This window comes from Bufo bufo, chromosome 1, assembly GCF_905171765.1.
Source record: "Bufo bufo chromosome 1, aBufBuf1.1, whole genome shotgun sequence".
Lineage (NCBI taxonomy): Eukaryota > Metazoa > Chordata > Amphibia > Anura > Bufonidae > Bufo > Bufo bufo.
The window spans coordinates 388,642,713-388,651,779 of NC_053389.1; the positions used below are offsets into that span (position 1 = coordinate 388,642,713).

Sequence of the window (9,067 nt, forward strand, 5' to 3'; positions counted from 1 at the left end):
GGGTCCAGGACGTCTTGCGGCAGGCCAGGAAAATTGCGGGCCATTTCAAAAGATCTTACAGGGCCATGGCTCGCCTTGCTGAAATCCAGCGGCGACACAACCTGCCCATCAGACGTCTTATTTGTGAGTGCCCGACGCGATGGAACTCAACCTTGTATATGCTCGATAGGCTGTTCCACATAAACGTGCAGTTAACGTCTACCTGTACGAACTCTGCGGCAGGACAGGTTCTGGGGAGCTTGTTTTTTTTTCACCGCGCCAGTGGCTGCTCATGCGCGATGCATGCAGACTTCTGCGGCCATTTGAAGAGATCACCAAACTGCTCAGTCACAGCCAGGGCGCCATCAGTGACATTGTAACTTACGCCTTCTTTCTGGAGCGTGCATTGCGTCGTTTCATTGATCAAGCCGTCGAGGAGCGTGTGCGGGAAGATGAGGAAGTAGCAATGCTGGATGAATTCCCAGGGGGGGCTACGCCATCTGAGACAAGTCAACAACAGAGGTCTGAAGAGGAGTCAGAGGAGGATGGTGCCGGGGAGGAGGATCAAGAAGAGCATGCTTTAAACCTTTCTGGGATCCCTTGTGTTGTCCGTGGATGGGGGGAGGAGAACGAGGACGACATTATCCTGGATGATGAGCAGGAGCCAGGCCACTATAACGCTTCCAGTTTAGTGCAAATGGGGGCCTTCATGCTCCAGTCTTTTAAGAGGGACCCCCGTATAAAAAGCATCAAGGGCAAGGACCAGTACTGGGTGGCAACGTATTTTGACCCCCAGTACAAACAAAAAATGGCGGAAATGTTACCACCATCACAGAGGGCTGTCAGAATGCAGCACTTCCAGGCCTTGCTTCAAGAAATGCTGCATTCTGCTTTTTTAGGCACTGGAAGAGGAGTTTCCACTCACAGAGAAACAGTTGTGGGTACCAATCCAACTGCGCCTGCAAGAAGAGGGCGGTTTAAAGATGTGTTGGTAACTTCTGAAATGAGAACATTCTTTCAGCCGACCCATCGACAGGTGTCCTCCGGATCCAGCCTCAGGGAACACCTAGACCGACAGGTGTCCGACTACATCGGGTTAACGGACGATTTGGATGCTCTGAGAAGTGATGAACCCCTGGACTACTGGGTGGGCAGGCTTGACCTCTGGCAAGAACTTGCACAATTTGCAATGGAACTGTTAGCTTTCCCCTCATCAAGTGTCCTATCCGAAAGGACTTTCAGCGCAGCTGGTGGGATCGTGACCGATAAGCGGACTCGCCTAGCTCACGACAGTGTTGACTACCTCACAATTCTAAAAATGAATGAGGCATGGATCTCGGAGGAATTCAACACATGTGAACAGTAGACCATGTTTGTTTGAAATTCCTCATGACAGCCCATATCCGCACCACCCATAACAATTTATGGTCCCTGTCTTCGGTAAATACAGTGGCATGAAATGCCTTTTATGTCCGCTGAATGCCTAATTATTGTGGCCTGTAATGGCCAACACTTACTTCTGTATCCTGTGAATGCCTAATGTACCACCAGCAACAGGATACAAAGTAATTTGCTGTCAGGGAACGCCTGTCGGCCAAGTTTTGGGGCCTGTTATGGCCGACACTTACTTATGTATCCTGTGAATGCCTAATGTACCACCAGCAACAGAATACAAAGTTATTTGCTGTCAGGGGAACGCCTGTTGGCTAATTTTTGTGGCCTGTAATGGCCGACACTTACTTCTGTATCCTGTCAATGCCTAATGTACCACCAACAACAGAATACAAAGTTATTTGCTGTCAGGGGAACGCCTGTCGGCTAATTTTTGTTGCCTGTAATGGCCGACACTTACTTCTGTATCCTGTCAATGCCTAATGTACCACCAACAACAGAATACAAAGTTATTTGCTGTCAGGGGAACGCCTGTCGGCTAATTTTTGTGACCTGTAATGGCCGACACTTACTTCTGTATCCTGTAAATGCCTAATGTACCACCAACAACAGAATACAAAGTTATTTGCTGTCAGGGGAACACCCGTCGGCTAATTTTTGAGGCCTGTAATGGCCGACACTTACTTCTGTATCCTGTGAATGCCTAATGTACCACCAGCAACAGAATACAAAGTTATTTGCTGTCAGGGGAACACCTGTCGGCAAATTTTTGAGGCCTGTAATGGCTGACACTTACTTCTGCGGACACATTTAACAGACGTGTGAATGGACTCTATATGTATTTGACATGTATTTACCGGCTGCTATCAGTTCTGGCTGATTTAGGCCGAGCTGTTACAGTAAAACCAAGCAATATTACAAAAAACACAATACACGTTATAACTGTACAAACGATTTATATAACTTAGTAGAAAAAAAAAAAATTAAATTAAGGCAATTTCTCCAAAAGCATGATAATCTCATGCACCTCTTTCATGGCCTTGCGTTGCCTCTCCTCCATGCCCTTCAAGCGCTCATGAACGGCCCGCATATCATGGAGATGCGCCCTTTGCAGTTTGGCAAATTTGGCCTTCAATGTTTTCATTCCTGTTTGAAAAAAATAAAAATTAACATTATTTGCAACTCTTATTAAACTTTAATTTGTGGTGCATATGACTTTATGATCGCTTGCTATTATACCTTTTTGTGAGAAAAGCTGTCCATAAAAATGCCTTTTTTAACAGTTGTACATTTTTGTTTAAAAAGGTGTCCAACTAAGGGGTTATTTGGTATGAAATATTTAGACAGCTGGTTGTTAAAGGTGCGGCCAAACCTACTATTTTTCCTTATTTTATAGTAAATCGTTTTTTACACAATAAAAGCATTGTTGAACCAAAAACAATTCATGTTTTACTGTCTCCATATTTTGAGAGCCAAATTATTGATTTTATGTGGCAATTGTCTAACGGTTGGGTCTAATTTTTAGCAGAATGCACTGACCGATTGTTACTATTTTGGGGGGCATATGCCTCTTTAGCTAGCTTGGTGTTGCACTTTTAGTGATGTTAGGTTGAATAAATTCATATTTTCGTTAACTTTTTTAATTTTTCTTTTAATTTAAATTGTTCACCGGAGGGGTAATATCATATGATATTTTTATATAGACAGTCGTTATGTAGACGGCGGTACAAAATATGTCTGTTTGTCTATTGTTTACCTTTTTATTTTATTTAAAGTCTTTATACACATTGACAATTTAAATCTCAATACGTTAGTTAGTGATCTTTATGATCATTATATGGTATATTAGTTAGTTATATTTCAGTATATTATAATTTTATTTTGTTTATTAGTTAATGATAATTCAATTGAGTTTAATATTATTTATTTGTTAAATCAATAATTTTAAAGTAGATTCAAGAGTTATTGGCCAGTGTTCTTGATGTAAAGATATTCCAATATGGAGGGATCTATATATAATTGCAGTGGCTGCCAGCTTTATGATGCATAACTCAATCCAAAATTAAAAGTATGAAAAAAGACATCCCCTCCGCAGTGTCTTGATGAAACAATAGGGCGAGAGGAGACCCATGGGATGGGTTTATCTCCTCAGTGTATCATAGGATGATATAATTCTCTACACCAGAGTCGGCTACTTCTTAATCCCATTACTAACACAATAGGACAAAGGGACAAATAAACCAACACATTCATTTGGAGTTAACCCTTATTGCGTTTATGGATTCACACCATGCTACTTTAATGGGGAATACGAAAAATGTGGCCTATAAACTCAACCAAAAATTCATGGTTTATAGTTCCCTCTCAACCAAATAGGTCGGAGTGGGTGTCTCCATAGTCCTGTGTCCAAAGCCTGTAGGAAGGAGGCTAGGCCTCAGGCTTCTACTGCAGATACTGTGATGGCTCAGTCCATCACTTGTCTGGCACAAAGCCAACAACACATCACATCACCCAAAGAACATCATCCCCACAATGAAACATGGTGGTGGCAGCATCATGCTGTGGGGATGTTTTTCAGCAGCCGGGACTGGGAAACTGGTCAGAGTTGAGGGAAAGATGAGCAAAACCAGTCCCACTCTGTGCGTGATTTGAGGCTAAGACGGAGGTTCAGCTTCCAGCAGAACAATGACCCCAAACACACTGCTAAAGCAACACTTGAGTGGTTTAAGGGTAAACATATAAATGTGTTGGAATGGCCTAGTCAAAGCCCAGATCTTAATCCAATAGAAAATCTGTGGTCAGACTTAAAGATTGCTGTTCACAAGCGCAAACCATCAAATTTGAAGGAGCAGAATCACTATTGCAAGGAGGAATGGGCAAAAACGCCTGTGGTAAGATGTGGCAACTGCTCATAGAGACTTATCCAAAGCGACTTGGAGCTGTGATTGCCGCAAAAGGTGGCTCTACTAAGTATTGACTTTAGGGGGGTGGGTGAATAGTTATGCACATTGACCTTTTCTGTTATTTTGTCCTATTAGTTGTTTGCTTTAAAATTAACCAATTTAAAAGAAGGTTAAAGTTGTGGGCATGTTCTACATATTACATGATGGAAATCCTCAAACAATCCATGTTAATTCCAGGGGGTGAGGCAACAAAAAAAAGAACGAAGTCAAGGGGGTTGAATACTTTTGCTTAGCACTGTATACATTACAGAGTGTTGGCAAAACATAAAAAAGTTATTTACGTATGTATGTACCTGGGCATTTTTCGTCCCGGATTATTTTAATGAAACGGGGCTGCCTTCTTTTCATGTCTGATCCTTTTTTTTAAATGGCCAGACGGCGGTGTGTGCGACCCATTTTGCTTCACATTTTATAGGCCAACTCCCGCACGATCTTCTGTTTCTCGGCGTGGGATCGGGTGCTGTCGTAGCCCCGAACCAACATCCGCTGCAAGAGAAAAATACAAGCATATAATCCCCATTTTTAACAATAATAGAATGGAAAAAAATGTAGTCAAGTAAACGGAAAACAGTATTTAATGCTTTGAGGTGGAAATATTAGATTTAGGCCGCATGCACCGCCAGTATTTGATGGTTCATTTACAGTTACCCAGGATGCATCCCGTGGAGATGAACCAGCTGTACACCCCATACCGTACCGTTACTTCACTAGACTGGTACATCTCTGCTTAGCTGGACAGTATCTGATAGCTCAGACCCCACCCACATACAGTCGTAATACAATCCCATCTTCTAACCGTAACAGTAAGGCTGCATGCACATGGGCGTGTTTTTTCAAAACTACGGACCATACAGACCCGTCCTGCCGTCCTGCAGAGTGGACAAGCGCACAGCATCATTGGTTGCTATGACGACGTGCGCTTCCAGGCCACCCCCGCTGTACTGTGATACACTTGTATGATCTATACAAGTGTATTACTGTACAGTGGTGGCGGCAAGAAGCGAGTTAGCATTAGCAACCACTCTGCCACTCTGCAGGGTAACCTAACATAGTGGGTGTAATGTCAATAATATCTAGGGAGACCTTATAAAATGTGAAGTTTGATGCACTTAAGAAAAATTTGAATTGCAGAAGGTCGCACTGGCGATTTTTTTATAACACTCTTTATGCATATAAAGCGATTGTTCAGACATGCAGGTGAAATGTAATCAAATACACTACTTTAATGTAAGATTACTTACAGTCACCAGTTCTTCCTCTTCGTCATTGAACTTCGTTCCAACCATCGCATTTATCTAATTGCTAGTCGGTGTAAACCAGTTCCTGTACGCCACGCCTTCAGAACGCATGTGATCTTGCGATTAATACTTTGCCGAAATTTCGCCGATAAACAAAAAATGCTTGCAGATCTTTAAATCGCTTAATACTTCTGGTATGTCAGTGTCCATGTTGTGGGACTATGTGTGCACATTTACTAAGTATTTTGTGACTGCAAATATGACCTGGAGGTTTCTCATGTTCGCATGCCATTAAAATGAATGGGACCCGCTGCGAACCTGTGAACCGTCCCATCTGATGTTCGTCCATCACTATTTATGTGTATGTGTGTAGTGTATATACGGTGTATTTAAGTGTATGTGTATAGTGTATATAGGGTGTATTTATGTGTATGTGTGTAGTGTATATAGGGTGTATTTATGTGTATGTGTATAGTGTATATAGTGTGTATTTATGTGTGTAGTGTATATAGGGTGTATTTATGTGTATGTGTATAGTGTATATAGGGTGTATTTATGTGTATGTGTATAGTGTATATAGGGTGTATTTATGTGTATGTGTGTAGTGTATATAGGGTGTATTTATGTGTATGTGTGTAGTGTATATAGGGTGTATTTATGTGTATGTGTGTAGTGTATATAGGGTGTATTTATGTGTATGTGTGTAGTGTATATAGGGTGTATTTATGTGTATGTGTGTAGTGTATATACGGTGTATTTATGTGTGTGTGTGTGTGTGTGTAGTGTATATAGGGTGTATTTATGTTTATGTGTGTAGTGTATATAGGGTGTATTTATGTGTATGTGTGTAGTGTATATAGGGTGTATTTATGTGTATGTGTATAGTGTATATAGTGTGTATTTATGTGTGTAGTGTATATAGGGTGTATTTATGTGTATGTGTATAGTGTATATAGGGTGTATTTATGTGTATAGTGTATATAGGGTGTATTTATGTGTATGTGTGTAGTGTATATAGGGTGTATTTATGTGTATGTGTGTAGTGTATATAGGGTGTATTTATGTGTGTGTGTGTGTGTAGTGTATATAGGGTGTATTTATGTTTATGTGTGTAGTGTATATAGGGTGTATTTATGTGTATGTGTGTAGTGTATATAGGGTGCATTTATGTGTATGTGTGTAGTGTATATAGGGTGTATTTATGTGTGTGTGTGTGTGTAGTGTATATAGGGTGTATTTATGTGTATGTGTGTTACATATATATGGTGTATGTATATGAAAACACCTGGGACACTCCCCTCTGGAAACACAGTGACTCACTAATTGGTAACCTCTAGGATTTCTTGAATACATTTCACTAAGTATTTGAAAAACCTAGTCTTACCACTTCAGCAACCTCATCCCTTTGGCACCTCTGCCAGATCAACTTCACATTAACAATATGTGTATGCACTGAAGAGGCAAGGGGAATTACATTATGATCTGTCCTCACAAGGTGTGAAATTCCACTACATAGAGCCAGTTGGAGAGGCAACCCTGAGCTATCACCCTGTCATGCAGTAATGTCCGGTTTACTGAACAGACCTTCCTGGATTCCGGTTCAACAGGTAACTTCCTGCACCATGCCTTGGTGATCCAGCACTGCATACCCAGCATGCATCTGGAGAAGTCTTTGGTGGTGACAGAACATATCCAGTATGCCGCTGTGCCTTTGGATCTCCAGAAGGGGCTTCTGAGAAAATCTCTTTTTACCTCCTACTCAAATCTCCCTCTCCCAAAGTCAGCACTCTCCTGTTGGGGCTACCCTGGCTTTACCTTCATAGTGTGATCAACTGGGACAATGGGGAGATTCTTTGTTGGGGCTTACAATGCCAGTCGTGATGCTTCACTACTGTGCTTCCAATCCAATGACCTCAGGTTCCATTCAGCCTGCAGAGCCTGCCCGTAATGTATCACATAGTGTGGAACAACATCAATATATTGAGTAGCATTCATGTCACGGGGTTCCGAAGGTGCACTCGGTCCCCCATTGCCCGCAGAACTGTTGCTTAGCTTTTGGAATGAGGTTCTGTGTTTGACCTCATTCCCAGGGCGGCTTTACTAGCTGGGTGGCTCCCTGCTCCTATTCTGCCTTGAGCGCCGAGCTGATCACTCGGTGCTCGACTGGTTGGTCTGTCGGTCATGTGACGCTGGCCACGTCACATGACCCTCACTCCCCACTATAAATACAGGCAGCCTGCTGGCTACAGGTTGCCTGTTAATTTCTAGGTTCCTGGCTATTTGTTGGACTGCTGAATACTTACCTGATCCTGTTTCCTGACCATCCTTTTGCCTGCTCCGCCTGTACTGCGCATCCGTCCTGGTATTGTGACCTCGGCTCCCACCTGACTACTCTCTTAGGACTCCTCTTGTACTTCTCTGCTCTCCTGGTATTTATGACCCCGGCTTCTCCTGATAATTCTCTGCTTGCTCCATTTGTACTTTGCAGGTTTCCTGGTATTGACTCGGTCCTTTCACGTCCTGTTGTTTGTCTGTCTGTCATCCCTGCACTTATTCCAAGTTAGGGATTGCCGTCCAGTTGTCCCCTGTCATTAGGACTCGCGAGGCAAGTAGGCAGGGCCAGGGGTAAGGGTGGAGCACAGTGGTCACTTCCCTCCCCCCTGTGTGTACGCGACCGTTACAGATTAACAGGCCCAATAACCACTGTATTATGAATCTTCTGGTGACCCTGACTGACCATGTCTCTAATCTGACGCAGAGGGTGCAGGAGTTAGGGGAAAAACTCAGTTCTTTTGAGTTAGGGCAAGGTTCTTCCACTCCTCAGGCCTCTAGTCCGCATTTTGAGCCCCAGATTAAGCTCCCAGAACCCTTTTCTGGAGACCGGAGGAAGTTTCTCTCTTTTAAGGAGAGTTGCAAACTTTACTTCCGTTTGCGCCCCGTGTCCTCTGACCCCAAGAGTCAACGCGTGGGCATTATCATTTCCCGATTACAGGGCGATCCCCAGGACTGGGCGTTCTCTTTACCTGCTAGCACCAGTTGTTTATGTTCTGTGGAGGGGTTCTTTCAGGCCTTGGGTACCCTCTATGATGAACCAGACAGGGCTCTAGTAGCCGAGACGGCTCTAAAGGCACTGGTTCAGGGCAATTTACCAGCGGAGGATTATTGCACCCAATTCAGAAGGTGGTGTGTCCCCTCAGGATGGAACGAACCAGCCCTGAAGAGTCAGTTCAGGTCAGGTCTGTCTGATAAATTAAAGGATCTTCTGGTCAGTTATCAACTTCCAGAGACCTTAGAGGAGATGATGACCCTTGTTGTCCGACTTGACCGACGGGTTAGAGACAGACGACAGGAACAACAGTTCTCTTCCCAGATGGTGGTCCAGCCAGAGGCCTATCCCAGAGACAATGCTGAGGTCTCCACCGAGGAACCCATGCAGGTTGGCATGACCCGAGGGAATCTTCGCCGCAGACGTGGAGAATGCTTTTACTGTGGAGA

At 43.4% G+C, this 9,067-nt stretch overlaps 1 long non-coding RNA gene across 1 annotated transcript; it reads left to right on the plus strand.

Annotated features, from left to right (window-relative positions):
• The first annotated feature begins 2,409 nt into the window (after nucleotides 1-2,409).
• Nucleotides 2,410-3,962, plus strand: LOC120987311. Its single transcript, XR_005775984.1, has 3 exons — nucleotides 2,410-2,519; nucleotides 3,770-3,775; nucleotides 3,953-3,962. It is a non-coding gene; the product is annotated as an uncharacterized LOC120987311 (long non-coding RNA).
• The last annotated feature ends 5,105 nt before the right edge of the window (nucleotides 3,963-9,067 follow it).